At 33.9% G+C, this 18,701-nt stretch overlaps 1 protein-coding gene across 2 annotated transcripts in view; it reads left to right on the forward strand.

Moving 5' to 3' along the window:
- The window catches only part of LOC142335284 (tyramine receptor Ser-2-like), a 132,815-nt gene that overhangs the window by 20,920 nt on the left and 93,194 nt on the right, over nucleotides 1-18,701 (forward strand). The window contains exon 1 of one of the 2 annotated variants that reach the window (XM_075383721.1): nucleotides 10,591-10,845. The exons of the other annotated variant lie outside the window; for it this stretch is intronic. The gene's annotated coding sequence lies outside the window, so the exon portion shown is untranslated. Of the gene's footprint in view, nucleotides 1-10,590; nucleotides 10,846-18,701 lie in introns of those variants that run through there. 2 annotated transcript variants of the gene reach the window in all.

Raw genomic sequence — 18,701 nt, forward strand, 5'->3', positions numbered from 1 at the left:
ATAGGTTTTTTAAATTCAGACATCTACTTTCAAACAATTAAGTCAAAAATGTTGATCAGGTCGGAACATTATGTGCGAAAGCACATTACCAAGCATCCTTTTTTGTATTTGAGCTGAAAGTTTAAGAGCTTTCGGCTGCAGGGCTAAAGATTAAGAATTTTGTAAACACAAAATGAATTTTTATTGAATTTCTTGGTCCAACTGTATTGAATGTATTTTATGTAATTTAATTTTTTATGCGATATTAGTGGAATATGAGTTACTTTATTATCCATTTGATAGAAAAAATTTATCAGTGCAAGCAATTTGTGCGGTGATATCACATAGTTTCTGGTTTTAATTTACGCTTCATGGAAGTATTATTGAAAGAAATACGTATCCAAATATGAGTCTAACAAAAAAAACCTGCATGAACAGTTTCTACACAAATTTTTCCCCGGAACTCAATGACCAAGGCTTGAAACTGTTTGGTTTTCAGTTTAACATTATATCAAAGAAATAGCTTGAGAGCTGAACTTTTAGTTTCTATAGGTGACCTTTACTTTGATCGTGGCTCTTTGCTGGTGTTCACTTTTGGATAGAATTTAGTTGGTGAAATCAAAAGGTACAAGATGCCAGCAGCAAAACTAAAACTAACTCTTGCTGGATTGAAAATTAAAGCTCTCAGTAAATGATACAGTTTGCTGCAGTCACTAGGCTAGGCAGATACATTGTTGATTGTTTACAAAATAGCTCATTTTTTGAGCGCAATCGATCTACAGATCCATTTGTCATTAAAACTTCTGGGTAAAAATGTAACTCTTCTTTGTTCTTTTTTCGTGCCAACTTTTTGTGATCGTTTTTATCTGAAACCAACTTGAGTGAACTATAATTGATTCTTATGAACTGACTACAAATGTGTTCATAAGAAAAAAGTTCTCATACAAATAAAAAGTTTCTACTGAGTACTATTTCTCCACTAAATACAAACCAATGTATCTGATAGGCTCTCAATTTAACTATTTCATTGCCACGGGTCAAAGTTTCTCAGTAGCACTGGAAGGGTAAGGGTTTTATACGCTGTCACACATATCATAACGTATTTTTTAGTCCAAGCCGTGTATGGCTGTAGTGAAATCATAAATAATCTTTGTATGTAATGAAAGAAATCATAAAAGATTTTTTCAACAGTTCATGGAAGAAAAGCATGTTTAATATTGAAGTATATCGACATGAAATAGTATTTGACGATTCATGATCCTTGTTTGACTACTAAAGTCATATCTGATTCCTTTATGACTAATAAAATATCATAGAAGTCATATATGACCTATAGGTACTAGAAATCATAAATTCGACTAGAAATTTGCTTGAAAGTTGTCTCATTAAACTAATTTGTGGCGTAGTGTTCTCTGAAATTGAAGGATCAATCTATCTTTCTCCGTAGATGACTATCATCATGAAAATTTTGAAATAAAATAACGATCATGACAATGAGTTTTTGTCAAATTTTTGCATTGAGCATGCTTCAATTGAACTTTAATAATGAAAAATGTGTACTTCTCAAATTAAATTGCCAAAACCTTTTTTTCTAAGACCCATGCAAAGATTGCGTAAGCTCGCACAAGAAATCTTGTTGATTTCATAACATGCGCCGTGTCAATATCTTGGCAAAATTTACCCTGTTTTAGTAAAATTGTTATCAACTTTTATCAAAATTCGATCCAATAGGCTGTGAGATTTCTCCTGTGATTCTTTTCTCACTGTTCTAAAATCAGTGATTTTTTCTCAAATCTGAGTTTTTATTCTCAATTGCTCTTAAAAATGACAGAAAAAATTTATCCAATAAACGATTAAGGTTTCTACTCTTTTAGAGTTCGCCACGCTGCTGAGTTTCGAAATAAACTATTTTCATGGACAAGAAAAACAACAGTAACTCAGATTTAAATCATGATGCAGTACACGGCTTGCATGCAAAAAAATAAAAACCTCAAGTCATTCAAGCGACGGAAATGTCCAATTTCTACGACAAATTGGAAACAAATTTTTGACAATAAGAAAATTAGGTCGGACAAGCGATAACTTATGTTTCGGTTACAACACAATTAGATGAATCAAAACTATTATGTGGCCAAGCAGGTGTCCCATTTTTTCACCCCTATTCATTTAACCCCCTATCATTTAACCCCGATTTATTCACCCCTGTATCATTTAACCCCTCTATCTTTTAACCCCACTATCATTTCACCCCGATTTTAATCCCTATAAAATAAGGATTATTAAATTAGCAATAAAATTATTTGGCCATGCCTCGCGGGCCATGGCCATGCCTCAGCGGCCCGTGGGACTTGATATGAAACTATCACAACCGAACGTGGGATTAATCTATCCACTTATTTATGACAAAACATGCCTTTGATGTCGACTGCTAATTAGCGGGATGAAATGATAGAGGGGTGAAATGATAGAGGGGTTAAATGATAGAGGGGTGAATAAATCGGGGTTAAATGATAGGGGGTTAAATGAATAGGGGTGAAATGAAGTAGAACCGGCCAAGCACGCTAAGAATTCTACTATGCCGGTAAAGCTTTTGAAGCTCTCTTTAGACCCCATTTTTCAACAAAATATGTTAGCATTTTACTTTTTTGTAAAAATAGTTGGAGGTACTGGAATGCTAAGTAAATATTCCCAACGCAATCGGAATCCGATTGAAAATATTTGGGCTAATTTGAGGCCACTATTAAAAAAAAACAGTCCTTTGGAAGAACTTGAAGAATTTGAGAGTGTCAAAAAATGACTGAGATTTTGATAGAAATCTAAGCAAAAACTATGCAAACCAACCATTAGATGTTAAAAAGCCAAAAACCTAATTAATTGTTTCTAGATTACTGGTTTTGAGTTCAAACTATGTTACAATCGTTTACACAACTGAACGCGCAAAATGCAACTTTAAATGGTAAGTTTTGTGCTTTTGAAGTCATTTTTACTTTAAATCTCTTCGTAAGTTTCCATCTAGCTTCATACCAATCGACGCAAAACTATTATAAGATTATTATATCTAAATTGAGATATAGTGAAAAGTTTGCATACAAAAGAAACCCTGAGTGAAGTTGGCTTGATCTCCATAAACACTTTTGTGTTCAGTCCCAAGTGCAATTTGTAGCACTCTGCTCACACCTCAACCAATTTAAGCCAATTAAATGTAGTGTAAACTCAACAACTTTATTAGCAGTTTGAACAGAATTAGTGCTAGTTACAAGAAACTGACCAGCCTCTATCCGGAATTTCTCTGAGAGCACGCTTTTCAATTTATCCAGAAACAGATCTGTTGAACTTTTGGTGATGATGCGTCGATTGGTATTAAAATTATAAGAAACGACAAAAGTTTTATTGAAAAAATTGACTTCAAAAAAACAAGCAATGTACCATGTCAAATTACATTTTGTGCTTCTACTTTCGTCAACGAATGCATTTTGTGGATGTGTTTGGCGCCTTTCGAGAATCTTTAAAGTGTACGTAGCTTTTTGGTACCATAGTGTAGCTGTATATAACTTGTTCTGGTGTCAAATTGTTATTTAAAATTTTTCAGTCATTGATTTTTTTCACGTGTGTGCTTGTGTGTGTATGTGAGAGCGAGAGTGCGTGCGTGCGTGTGTATTTGTGCTGTGTGTGTGTGTGTGTGTGTGTGTCAGTGTGCGTGTGTATGTGTGTGCATGTGTGTGTGTGTGTGTGTGTGTTTGTGTTTGTGCTGTGTGTGTGTATGTGTGCCTGCATGTGTGTTTGTGCTGTGGGTGTGTCTGTGTTTGAGTGTGTTTGTGCTGTGTTTGTGTGTGTGTTTTTGTGTTTGTGTGTGTGTGTGTGTCTGTGTGTGTGTGTGTGTGTGTGTGTGTCTGTGTGTGTGTGTGTGTGTGTGTGTGTGTGTGTGCATGTGTGTGCATTTGTGTGTGTCTGTGTGTGTCTTTGTGCTGTGTGTGTGTGTGTGTGTGTGTGTGTGTGTGAGCGTGTTCGTTTGTTCGCTTGTTTGTTTTTTTTTGTTTGTTTGATAGTTTTTATTTCCACGAAGACTGTAGGGAAGCAGAAAGGGAAGTCTTATTGAAGGTCAAAAATATCTTTGAAAGATTTTCCCATCTTTCAGCTTTGATATAATTTCTGAATTCTTCATGCTCAACTCAACGATAACTTCAAATTGTATATGTGTCAGTAAATTGTAAAAAGTGCATCATGTGTCAAACGCCTTAATTATTGACTTTTGTTGTAAAATTATTGATAACTTCTTTTTAAAATACACGTATTCGCGTTGTCTGATTATGGTTTAAATGTAATTGAACGTGTTTCTTTCAGAACATACGGTTATGCATCTGTCTTGTTTTGAACGACTCTTTGGGGTTCATTTCGAAATTCGGTATGTTATGATATCAATTTGCAGTTAAGTTACCTTTTTTTTGCTATCAAATGTCAGTGTTACGTCAGAAAAATAGTTCTTGTTTACATAATATAATTGGAATTTTTTTTAAAAAAAATTGACTTCGCTCTTGTTAATTGCTTTTTGTTTTCCTTAATTGTCGCCTGCTAACAATGCTTGAACTTCTCTTAATTGGCGATTTCAAAATTTGAACAATCCAATTGGTTTACATTATGTCTCCGGTGAATTTCCCAGTGGCAGTCTTAGCAGCTTTAACAAACGACTGTATTATCTTCAGTCTGTTTTTCTACAGTAAATTTTAATCCCCTTGTATGGCCCGCGAGCATGCTAATTTGTATTTATATGCCAGTCAAGGGGGGGGGGGTGCGAAGTAAAATGCTATTAAAAGAAAATGTCATTTTTTCTGACGAAAGTAATCAGAAAATGCCTGAAGTTGAAATGATGCACTTTTAATACTGAACTAGTTTCATTGTTGGGATTTTCACCTTTGTGTATTGATCCCACTAACTTAACATGGGACCAGATCAATCATGGAACAGAGTAAGGAAACTCACGGAGTCTCATCACAAACTGGTGTCTTCACTTTTGCGCGTAACAGAAAGGTTCCACAGTGCCATGACAAACCAAAGCCCGCGAACTTTAATTATTCTCCAGCAACTTCTTGCATGAAAACTGTATTCGAGGTACAGTTTACAAATGCGTTTTATTCAAGTACCCGGGTCGAGTTTTGGTCAAAAAATAATGTAATATTAACGGTGAATAGCGGTGAAAAAACTTTCTTCACCGCAAAGCGCCCGCATCTTTTAGCGTTGAATGCGGTGAATTTTTGCGGTTTTTAGCGGTGAAAATTTTTTTCTCACCTCATTCACCTGATTTCTTACAAAAAAACTGGCGTCCAAGGGTTCGAACCTCTCACCTCCTGCATGTCAACAATTTCTTATTCGACTGCTCCATCTGTCACTTACTTCACAGTTTCCTGTGAATTTAAGATAAGCGTTGAAATTAGCGCGGTTAATATTTGTAAGATTTGCGGTGAAAATTTTTTTCACCGCATTCTGCTGGTAGCGCTGAAAAAGCTTTTTTCACCGCATTCTGCTGGTAACGGTGAAAAATTTTCTTTCAAAGCTTAAGCGGTGAAATAAAAAATACACGGTTTAAAAGTTTTTTTCACCGCATTCATCGCATTCAATGCAAATCTTACACTTTTACTCAATGTCACCGCAAATCTTACATATTTTAGGGATTTTTAGCGGTGACACCTCGACGCGGGTCTGAGGTCTGATGGCTCATGGTCCGTGGGGTCCATGGTCCAGACCAGACAGAATTCGATGAAACTTGGCCAGGCCAAACAGACCGCCGCACCAAAAAGATTCTAGGCAAGGCCTAAGGTCAGCATTGGTCAGAATGAAACGACCTATAGCAGTGTTTTGATAGCTGAGACTAACGGTGACCATGATCATACATAAACTAAGACATAGATGATAAACTAGATAGTGGCGGCTCAAAGTCACCGTCGATACTTACTAATTATATGTAATTTAGATAATTTAGATAGCTTTATTCGCGTGGTTACACTGACTCTTCTTTGTAACCGGAACTCTATTTGTAAAAGCAGAACTAGGAATTTGATTATTTTTTTTTAAATTGCACAAAATATTAGAAATGTTGAAAGAAGTTTTTATCACATATTTTTATCTGTATAGTTTATCTGTTTGTCCATTTTCTTAATCCAACATGTTAATTCAAAATTTCATATTCATAACAAAACAATTTGGTTAAACGCTTACATTTTAATAACTTTTTATAAACGTATGAACAAATGGTCCTTAAATTACTATTAGAAATAATATCTAAAACCTTGTTTTTGCTTGCCTATTGGAACACGTTCAAGTTGAACACGTTTCATTTTGAGATTTAAATTCTCTTTGAGTTTTTTGTTTCTTCTTTCAAGATTTTTATTGACAGTTTGTTCTACTTTCTCTTCATTCATATTGACACATATTATTCGGAAAAAGCTGGAAAGTTCGGGAATTTTTTCTCATCTCATTTTTTCCAAACAGGTTTCTTAAACAAGTTTTTTCGGATATTTGACGGCTGTGTTTATAATGCTTAACTAGGTCAAAAAATTTGAAATTTGGATTTTGAAAAACTCTGCAGGTAAAGTTTTTTCTCTTAACAGACGATCTCTTGCTCTTTCTTTCTTTTTGCGCATATGACAAACCGTAATACTCCAAATAGTTTTTCTATTTTTTCTCTGAAGTGATGAAGCTGGCAAAGATTGGAGAAAATTGAACAGATTTTGAATTGTGTCCAGACCTGTGATTTAAACAGTCCCTACTTTTACCGTCCTTACTTTTAGTGGAGTTAGATGACCTAATAAGTAAATTGATCTAATTGCCGTCGCCAATTTGGCAATACTTTATTTAGCTCATCAAATTTCAATTTATTGTCAATCTGTCAACCCAGGTAATGACAACTGATCTTTATTTTGTCATATTTCCATTATAATGAATTTCCTCAATGTAAAAATGATATTTTGTGTAAAAACATGAAGCTCTGTTTTTTCTCTATTTATTGTTATCATATTGTGTTTCATATGATTATGGGTTTTTTTTCGAACATACTCTAGGTTTATGTTAGAAAGCCTTTATCTGTTTTGGAGTGAGATATGATATGTGTCATCTGCGAATTTTAAAATTTCTTAGCTTTTCATTTTTGTCGAGAACTCGTTTATTTACAGCATGAAAATCGTAAATTAATTGTTTTGAAACATTTCAAAGAAGAAAGGTTTCAATGCAGTTCTAAGGGACATGAATCTACAGAATTGATATCCAATCAGATAGACAGTTTAGTTTGGTAGGTAGTCTTATTCATATCAATGACATTAACACCATTTATTTGGTCTAGTCGGCTGTGTTCGGTTTCTTTGGTTTGGGTTAAGCCCAAACTTTAGTCGAATTTTGGAGTCACCTCTGATATCATAAATTATCCATCCTTTACGCTGATCTTTCTTTTAGCTACTCTGTTGTTGAGCCATGCTGTTAAGTTAAGCTCTGTCAATGAGTTTTTGAGACACAAATGTTTTCATCTAACTCCCAGTTGTCACAAGGATGCTCACTAAAATGCGTTCACCGATAAGGCTCTGATCCCCCTCTCCATCCGCATAAAAACTATTTTTCACAAGCAAATGTACAAAAGCAGATTCTGAAATCCTGTTTTCTGTGTAAAATTAAAACTTCAAAACATAATAACCTCAAAATTATTAAAATAAGAAAATTAATGCACGTCTTTGGCATAAATTGAAGAGAGTGCATATATTATGTACTTTATAACTTCTCGATGTATTAGGGATTTTTCAAAAAAAATAAGTTTCTGTTTTGAAAATGAATGCAAACATTTTGGAAGAAATCTACTAAATACTCATGCAAAAATATCTGCTTCATGATAGTTGATAGATGACTGACGGGATTAATGAAAGAGAATCTTTAGCAGAGAAAAGAAAGAGAATCTTTAGGAGAGAAAATTACAACTATTTTCCATCACCGCTCACGAAAACATTTGTGCAGCATTTTTTATCATCATTTACAATGAAATACACGAGCCTGAAAAGATACCATTCAAAATCGATCATTTTCTAACAAAAAGATTTAGTGTTCCAAAGATTCTCGTTTCGATTTCTATGAATTAGGTAGATATCAGAAAATCAATGTATAGTTTTAAGGTCTATAGCAGTACCGGGCACGTCTAAATGCAAGTCTTATATTAATACTACTTCAGAGTTCTGATCTTGTCACTTTTTGCGTTTTAAGCTTAAATGCAAGTCTTGGCCAAGACGTGCAAGCATAAAAGCAATTCTCGGCCAAGACGTGCAAGTCTCAATGCAAGTCTCAATGCGTCTCGGGAAAGACATGTAAGTCTAACCTCACGTCTTCGCAGAGACTTGTATTTAAACTTGCACGTCTTAGCCAAGACTTGGTGAAAATCTTGTCGTGCATGACTTGAACTTCTTGGTCGAGTTTTGTCGACTAAAAACGCCAAAAAAGCCAATTACCATCAAAAAATAACCGGGAAAACGTCTAAAATGGATGAAAATCTTCGAAACAGCCGAGAAAAAAAATCAAAACGTCAAAAATAGTCGATAAACCTTGAAAACGACAAAACGTTGAAAGATCGTCAAGATAAAAAATTGATGTGACTAGAATCTCAGGGCCGCCACCATTTGTTTGGGCTGAGTTTTAGCTTTACTTTGAGGACCATTTATGGGTCGGTTTTTGGGGATTAATTTGGGTCTGGGTAATGAGACCACTCAGGGTAGCTCAAATTAGGGCTGCCCGTGGAACTAGGGGCACACTTACAGCCCCTCTCTTGACACTTTGTCCTGTAGTAGGCCAAGGAATTTCGAATTGGCACAATCTGGGCCAAACAGACCTCCGGGGCGCTAATTTACGGTTTGGCATGCACCGCGCGTCAGTTTATAGCACCTGGGATAAATGGCTAAAATAAATGCTGATATCGTTGCCCGTTACAAAATTTTCTGTAATTCGAAATTTACTAAAAAATTTACTTAAGGAAAATACTAGAAAATTTTCTAAAATTTTATATTGACTCAGGAATCCATTTGCAAGAGTTGCACAAGTCTTTGCGAAGACTCGTAAGTCTTACCGAGTTGATTTTTGACAGTGGTCATATATTCATGCAGACTTGCATTTAGACTGGTTCAGTACTCACCTTGACTTGGAGTTCAGTCTGGATAATATGGACTCATTTTTTGACTCATTTCTTTGGGGTTTCAAAGAAGTTGAGATGAATTAGTATCAAAATAAAAAAAAACTCAACAACTCTGAGAAATGTAATAGCTCTCAGGAATGGTTTGACCTGCAGCTTTTTGTTTGACAAAATTTCAAATTGTTGACCAAATTTCAAATTCAATAAATGGTGAATATCACTGAAATCAGAAATGAGACCGTTATAACTTTAAAAAAACTGAAATATGAAAAGGCTTCCAATTAAAAAAATTATGGACTTCTTGGGTTGTTAGGCACATTCGTTTAAACAAAAACAATGACGACCAATATTGAAAAAACAAAAATGTCCTTTTTATTTAGGTCTCTCTTCTCTCGAATGTTTGACTGGAGTTCCGATAGTCGGAATTGATAGTTCCGACAAAATTGAATTAGTAATTTTAACTTTTTGCCTGTTAGCAAAATAATGACTTTATAAACATTAATGATTGCTTCTCAAATGTATTTTTTCAGTCTATTTTTAACTGAAATGCGTAAAAGGTAAAAAAAAATATGATTAATTGATGCTATGAAGCTAAGTAATTTGATACACAGATGACATAACCAAAATATCTTTGATCAAAAAAAGCTTTTTGCTTCCTAATTGATCGTTTACGACAGAACGGCGCCATTAGCAGTTAGCTGTGGAGTTTCATCTTTCTATTTTTTCTTCTATTAAATGAAATCGAATTCATTCCGTTATTTATCAAACCGAAGCACTCAACGGAAGTTTGCCACTTTTGGTTTTATATTTAAAATGACAACTACGAAAGAAATGTTTGAACTTTCAATTCTCACCCGAGTCTAGGACATAATTCTGCGGTGAAGTTATGTAAATTCATCACTAGAGTAAGCGGTGAACTTACAAAAAGTCACCATATTTCACCATTTAGTGTTCTTAAATGGGTTGGAAACTCTGAACTCCTGCATGTCTGCCTCTTCTTCTTCCACTGCGCCACCCCTCACTTGCTTCTTTGCTTTTTGCTTTGAATTTAAATCCAATTACTCTGTTTTCTGCAAAACCAGTGAAATTACATATTTTAGCGTTGAAATGTGGTGATTTTTTGTAAGTTTACCGCTTACTCAAAGGGCGAATTTACATAAATTAACCATCTAGAAAAAAGTGTTAAAAAGATGTAAGATTAAGCGGTAATGTTAGGAGGGTTAAATCTAACAATTCCTCCCTTTCTCTCCATTGCCCCATTATCTTACATCGTTTACCCCCCTAAAATTACCCCCTTGTCTTATATCATTTCGACACTTTTTTTCCATGCGGTGATGTTATTTAAGTTCACTACGAAGTTAAGCAATGAATTTATTTGATTTCATCGTACTGACCGCTTGTATTACAAAATTTGGACGCTTTTTTTCAAAGCAAATATGTAATTGATATATGTAATTGCACCGCATTCAGAGCTTATCTTACAACATTTATCGCATTCACCGCTTATCTTACATAATTTTGCGTTGAATGGCGATTACACCTCGACCCGGCACTGAATTGTTGATTTATAAAAAGTTGTACCTTCTGCATTTTCTTTCAACCATTCATATCGGATAAGCCACTAAATTAAATTATGAGAAGTGAAAATTGACCCGACGTTATTTTCTATGTTACCAAACATAGACTACACAGCTGGAATACCATAACTCACCACTAATGTAAGTTTATGATTAGGGTTTGTATTTTTCGCACTTTCATTTTTTTTTGGTCACAAACATTTTGAAAAATTAGAGAAAGGGATAAATGCATAAAAGATAAAACCCATGATCTTTTACGAAAAGATAAAATAGCAAGGAATAACTTTTAAAATCAAAAAATCTCTTGGACAAATTCGAGCGAAAAAAAGCGAGATTTAGGTTAAAAGAACCTCTTTTTTCATGTTTTTCAACTGCTATGATGAACGAGTTTTTGACGATTTTGTTCTATAGCGTACAATCTCAATATTTTCCTTCTTCTTTATTTTTCTTTAGCTGTGATCAACACGTTCAAAAGGACTAAATTTATTAGAAAAAAAATAAATGAATAGTGTCTTCGTTATTTTTAGTAAAGTTTGATAATTATAACAACAACATTGATGGTTTAGCCCATTGACTTGACGCTTATTTCAAGCTCTCCTTTCTTTGAGTGGATGCAATGAAACTAAGGAGCCATTTATCATTGCTTAGTTTCCCTGGGTTAGTCTAAATTTAATAAGAATTTTTCTCTTCCCTCTCATTTGTTGAGGTGAAATTACTAAATGACATCCTGACAGTTCGTTAAGTCATGTCCGCAAGATGCGATATATCCCTTGAGTGGACTGAGTTGTAAATTTTGTTCAGCAAACCTGGGTCATATTTGCATTTAATCAACTTTGTCACCAAAATATTCCGCTGTTGTATTTGTCTATTACAAAACACGGTGCAAAACTCGTCGTTCGATTTGTGGTTGTTGATTGTTCAAAAGTATATTTTAATAAACGCTTATAATTTTCTACACTCTCCCACACATAGCCACAATACTATAATCGAGGCAACTGTTTCAACTCTAGGAAGATGTGGTGCGTTTAGAATAACAAAAACCAAAACGGTGAATTGAGTTACAGAACCGAGAAAACATTTTATTATGAAGACAACAAGTTTGGGAAGATTCAATCATGTGAGAAAACTTTTAAAAAGTGCAGATTGTTACAATACAGAAAGTATTTTACGGTTAAAACAAGAGCTTTCGTGCGCATCAGAGATAAAACTGATCGAACTGTTTTTTTTAATATTTTAATTGGCAGCATCTTTAAAAAATTGGCTTAATTCTTTGTAGAATTATTTGCCCAATTATTTTTTCCCAATAATTAGATTGTCACCAAAAATAGTCGAAAGAAGTGAAACGTGTCTGGAAAAAAGAAACTCCGCAAATTCTTTTCGTATGCCAATTATTAGATTGTTAGAAAAGTAGTTGAAAGAATTGAAAAATGTTTGGACAAGGTAAAAAGTTCAGTTCTCTTCAATCAATTGATGGCACATTGATAAGATCTGGCTAAAACTTTACGTTTCTTTAATCCACGGTTTAAAATAAAAACCAATTCAACAATAGCTGATCACTAATTTTGTAAGTATTCTCCCCTGAGGCGATTCGTCTCTCAAGTACTCAAAAACTGCCAGCTTAAATCAATTTGACCGCATTTCTTTTAGCGTTCATTTCCTTGAAATATTGATTTAAAAACGAAAGTTAATTTTGAAAAATTTTATGATCTTTTAATTTTGATTGCATGTGTCATATTGTACCAATTTGATAGTCGTTCTACTACGAATTATGTAATTCTCATTTTAGTGTTCCAACCCATCTCAGTGATGGCGGATTATATGCTCAACTGGGTTTTTTGTTCGGTCAATTTTCGGCCGATCGATATTTTTATTGCAAGAAAGCTCTTCCAGAAATAAACATGGGATTGAAGAGAGTTTTTGAAATTTATTTTTTCAATTGGGCTTTCGAGGTTTAAAGCGATGTGAACACTTGACAGGTTTCAGTTGTTTTTTTTTTACATTTTTTGTATTATTGCCTAATTTTTCGTCAGTTTCGATGATACGTTAAATTTAAAGACAGAGATGTGTCGCTGAACTGTTTAGTCCCAAATGTTGGCTAATATTCCGGCTAACTATTTTGAAATTTGGCCGTTTTTCATCAAAAAATGCGCCAATTATGATTTTTAGCACAATTTGTTTATAATTGCAGGAAATGCAGCTTCGGATAATTTTGAGTTGCTCTCTCTCTTTTTTTAAAATAGTCACCTTACCTCCATTTGGTTTGTGTTGAAAACTGACCAGAATGAATTCAAATTAATGCTTTTGTTTTGACGGATTCCATTACGACTGAAAAAGGCCCAAATAAGATGTATGTTTTTTTTCAGTTGAAAACTCAATGTTTCTACGGTTACAACAATGTCTCTGGGTAAAAATTTTAAATAAATTTTTAGTTCTATTTTTTGTTGTTTTTTTGTAGTCCAATGACTTTTTCTCAACAACCGACATTTCCAATTGACGTCCGTTGGCAAAACAAGCTGATCTATATAATAGTATCTATCTGATTATTTCGCCTTTTTTATAGAGGTAAAATGTTTTTTGGATAACTACTAGTCTTCATGGCTGCCTATGGGGGCATAAATGGACCCATTTATTGACCTTAGTTAATGAACAATAGATTAAAAATACCTCTGCACTTTTTTGTTTTTTTTTCTACTTGGTCGCTAGTCTCCTATATCTTTTTAGTAAACAAAAAGTCCCTTATATTCAGGTTTCATTTTATGCTTCTTGACTCTGTTATTAGTTGTTTTTTAAAATATAGACAATGAAGTTTGTCGATTTTAATGTCAATTTATTTGGCAATTTGACATTGTTAATGGCAGATCTCATTGAAACCGTAAAACTGCATTACTTCATTTGTTTGAAGATTTGAGTTTTAGTCTACTTTATCATTCATACACAAATAATGAATGACAACAAGTGTGATTATTTGAAGGTTTTCTGTCTCTTCCTCATTTTGTAGTGAATTAAGTAAAAAATGTGGATGAGTGGGGTTCGAATATTATGTGTTAACACATACAACCATATACTGCAAGCGGTAAAGACACAAAAAAACATAGAAACTTGCCCTCGGTAAACAAAATTGTATCGTAATTTTTGTGAGTTCATTATGCATTTTTGAAATTTTTTGATAACAACTCGTTCTGTACTTTTATTGTAAAACCTGAACACATATGCGTTTACAGTCATTTGACATATGAATTATTTTCTAGTATAGTTGATACTTCGGTGCAGTGGACAATGTTTTTTGGATAAAACTCAGTTTTTTATTCCGACCTAATTTGTTTCCCACCTCCTAAAAGATAGTATCTTCGGAGTTCTGGTCAAAATTAGCATATGCAAGATCTGATTATTCAAAGCAAGAAGACAATGTATCCTTTATAAATAAGCAGTGCAATGTTTTTCTTTAAATTTCTATTAGGACACTGGGATGAAATCTTCTTCAGTCATAAAATTAATTGAAAAAAACTCATTATATTTGAACTTATATTAAATGTGAGTTGTCTTTAATACAGATATTAACAAGCAGGCTCGGAAAAAATATTTTCGCACTTAATTTTCTAACCCTGCTCGAGCACGTTTTGAGGCCTAAAGGTCCTCAAAATGAGGAACAGATAAACAACTTTAATTGTTGTGACAGGCGACTTGCCTTTAGTGTTCAATCGCCACCAAAAACATCAAAAACAATTCTTTTCGCTGAGTCTGCTCTAAAAATGTTGCAAAAATAAGTTTGAAGTTGGCAAATCTCAAAAAACCCATATTTTTCAGAACAATTTTTTTTGAAATCTAACGAAACTTTTTTGAAATCATGATTTTCCAAACAATCATCAGTTTTCTAACAAAAAATTGTACAATATTTTTTGCGTAGGAATTATTGAAGAAAAAACGAAAAAGGCAATTTTGTTTCAATAAATTTTATAGCGCGCAAATTTAATCCGAGTATTTTTTGATTGGCAAAATTCTAGAAATTGATCAGAAATGGACATGCACTTGTTGCTTCTCTATCAAAACGAAAAATCTTCTAAATGTTACCGAAAAAAGCTAAAGTGAGCAAAAAGTCAATGTATCAGAAACTAACAATAATTTTTGATACTTATCAAGTGTTACAGAAAAAACCTTATATATCAGTTGAAAGCATTATGTGGTTTTTTAGTGGCTCCATTGATACCAAATTAGACATCATTCCGTTAGTATTTTAGGAAAACAATTTCTCGAAGCCATGAAAACCAAAAAACGCAATATTTGTTTTTCTCAAAAAACGCCATATTTGTTTGTTGAACTTTATTTGAACATTGAAGGGAATTTTTGTAGATTCAATTTTTGTTTTGAAACAGAATTGCCTGCAACTGAGGTGAAAAAATTTCCACAATTTCTTAAAAATTTCAGACACAATATACAATCTGAATCATTTCAGCTGCAAAAATCAACAATGAGACCGAAACTTGCATTGCTATAACTAGTCGGCTGTGAAAAACGCCTTTGGTTTTATTTATTCAGTAATATCTTCTTTGAAAAAAATAAAAATTTTTCCTTGTAAAAAATCTATGCATATTTATATAGATTTTCCTGTATATTATCGAAATATCGCAAAAATGTTTCCAAAAAATTTTTGGAAAGATTTTCCAGAAATCGGAAGTGCAATATTTCCAAATGTGAGTAATTTTTGATCGTGTCGAGCAGTTATTCTGTCTACACTACCAGTCAAACTGGACAAAGTTGAACAAATAGGCCCATTGAATGCCATTTTTTGTTTTAAAAAAAGAGAGAAAAAAACGCTGATCTTTCAAAACAATACCGGAAAATTTCGCAAAAACAATTGGTTTAAACAAATAACCAGCACCCGTTATCTTTAAAATTAAAATCAATGATGCTATTGTTGAATATTTCAGAATTTTTTAGACAATATTGATCAAAATTTAAGCAAAATTTCCAGAAATGTGAACTGGCAATTAGACTAACGTTCACAAAACTTTAAACCTCCGTAACTCATCAGGAAAATCAAAATTTAACAAAATCTTTTTAATTTACGTTAGACAAGCTTTCTAATGATACCACTAATAATACTGTACGATGAATGGATCGACCTGCAAAATTGACTGAACTAAAAAAAACAGTTGAAAATATAGTTCCTCCCCCACTAAAGTGGGTCGGAACAAACAGCGTATTTTTAATCTAACCAATTCAAATCCTTCAAATTTATTTCTTCTTCCGGAAAAGATGAACGAAAGATTTCTGATTAATTTTTTATATTGCAAATGTGAGCACAGTCATGCAATTTTTTGGTTATTGATTCGATGAACCTATTCTGTTTCCCCCCCCCCAGCTTTGTGGGCTTATTTCCTTTACGCCCCTCAGGCGCACGAGCTGTTTTTTACATAGTAACGTGCTATATACGATATAATTGGTAACTGGGGGTCATAAAAAACAATGGGGAGACAGAATAGATCCGACTCATTCATTAGTTATTCAGTTGGAATCATGTTTTCTTTGAGAATCAAGACAAAGAAATATTTGATCTGTTCTGTTTCCCCCCGCTTAGTGGCAATATTTGTTTTATAACCCCCCGGCGCACAAGCAATATTTTGCATAGTAACGTGCTATATAACAACACATAATTTGTGTACGGGGGTCATAAAACACGGGGGACTGAATAGATCCGAAAACTTTTTTTCCTAGCAAGGGGTTCCGATTAATTTTACCCAAATGTTATCTATATAAAGCTGTAAAGCTGAATTTCTTGAGAATTTCCGGGTTGCGCACCATACAAAAATCCTATGAATTATGATGCCAGTTCAAATTATACCAAACATTGTGATGAATTTTCCTGGTCATCATACAGGGTCATTTATGATATTATGATTTCTTTGCAGCCATACAAAGATCATAAATAGAAATTGTTTTTTCACGAAAAATAAAACAAGAAAGTCCATCACAAAAGTCCATGGATAAAACAGGAGAAGACAAAAGGCTGAAGACTTAAGAGTTTTACCAAAATTTTAATCATCAAACGTGTATCAGGGAAAGGAATTGCAAGTAGAGCCCTCAACTTCCTAATAATTTATATTTTTACAAGCGCCCGAGGTGTTACGCAAATAAATGTAAGATAAGCGGTGAATGCGGTGAAAATACATAAATCAGGCGGTGCATGCGGTGGAAAAAAATTATCGCCTAGTAGCGGCGAAACTGCATAGTTTCACCACTGAATTTAGCGGTGAAATTACATAAATACACCACTTTGAAAAAAAGTGTCTAAATAATGTAAGATAAGAGATGAATGCGATGAAATTACATAAATTCACTGCTTAACTTAGCTGTGAAATTACATAAATTCACTTCTTAGAAAAAGAGTAGAAAATATAAGATTATGAGGGCAATTTTAGGGGGGGGGGGGTAAAACGAGGTAAGATAAGGGGGCAATGGGGAGTACGGGAGGAAATGTTAGATTTAACCCCCCTAATGTTACCCCCCGATCTTACATCTGTTTGACACTTTTTCTATTCTAAGCAGTGATATTATGAAATTTCGTCACCAGATTAAGCGGTGACCTTACAAAAAAAATCACACATTTCACCGTTATTATATGTAACTTCACCGCTAAAAATCGCAAATCTTACAACATTTAAAGCTCATGTTTTCTAGAAAATAGAGTGAATTTGATTTCAATTCAAAACAAAAAGCCAAGAAGTTAGTGAGAAGTGGCGCAGTGGAAGAAGAATTGACTGACATGCTGGGTGTGACAGGTTCGAATACGTGTAAGTACGGTAAATTATATTAAGTGGTGAAATGTGGTGTCTTTTTGTAAGCTCACCGCTTAATCTAGTAGAGAAATCACATAATTTTATCACCGTACTTCAGCGCAAAATTGTGTACGAAATTTGCGGCGAGACAAACACTACTTTTCACCGCTTATCTTACTTTTTTTCCGATTGTTCCTCGACCCGGGGGATTGTCTGCATAACTAAATTCATTTTTAAATAGACACCATCCCTTGTTATTATCAAATGCTTGTCTTCTGTTAGATTCTTTACGTGTCTTATGCTATTATATCTGACCACAATTATCGATCAAAAATACTCCAAATACAAGAACTTAAGAAAAATTATTGTATTTTCACCACTCCTGATAACAGTTGAAGCCAAATATTTGATGTTTTTAGGACGCTGCTACTTTAAACTCATAGCCAATTTCTTTCCATTATCTATCACATTTATGCTTAACAACTGTGGTCTCACAACATCTTATCAAAAACGGCCGGTAGAAGAATTGTAACAAATTGTCTGAAATGAGCGGAATTTGAAATACTTGTAGCTCACAGGCTTCTTTGTGTTGAATATCAAACTAAAAAAACAGAAAAACAAACACAAATAAGAAGACTTAGGGGAACATAACCCGGATCGAGGTGTCACAGCTAAAATCGCTAAAAGATGTAACATTTGCGGTGAATTTGAGTAAAAAGTGTAATGCGGTGAAAAAAGCTTTTAGGCTGTGAATTTTTTTCACCGCTTCAGCGGTGAAAGAAAAGTGTTCACCGCTACCAGCAAAATGCGGTGAAGAAAAATTTTCACTGCTACCAGAAGAATGCGGTGAAAAAATTTTTACTGCTAAAGTTTCAAATCTTACAAATATTCAACTCTAATTTCAACGCTTAACCTAAATTCTCAGGAAACATTAGTTAAGCAAGTAGATGGTGAAGTGGAATAAGAAGTTCTTAAACACAGGAGGTTAGAGGTTCGAACCCGGGTACGGCTGTTTTTTTTAAGGAATGCGGCGAAAAAAATTTTCACCGCTAAAAACTGCAAATTTTACAAAAATTCACCGCAATATATATTGAGGGCGCTTTGCAGTGAAAAAAACGTTTATTTTCAGCGCTAATCTTACATTGTATTTTGACCAAACCCCGACCCGGGAAATAAACTACTCAAATCATATATTTTCTTAGCTTTCCCAAGTGCAGACCTGGC

This window comes from Convolutriloba macropyga, chromosome 2 (genome assembly GCF_964194025.1).
Source record: "Convolutriloba macropyga chromosome 2, txConMacr16.3, whole genome shotgun sequence".
Taxonomy (NCBI): domain Eukaryota; kingdom Metazoa; phylum Xenacoelomorpha; order Acoela; family Convolutidae; genus Convolutriloba; species Convolutriloba macropyga.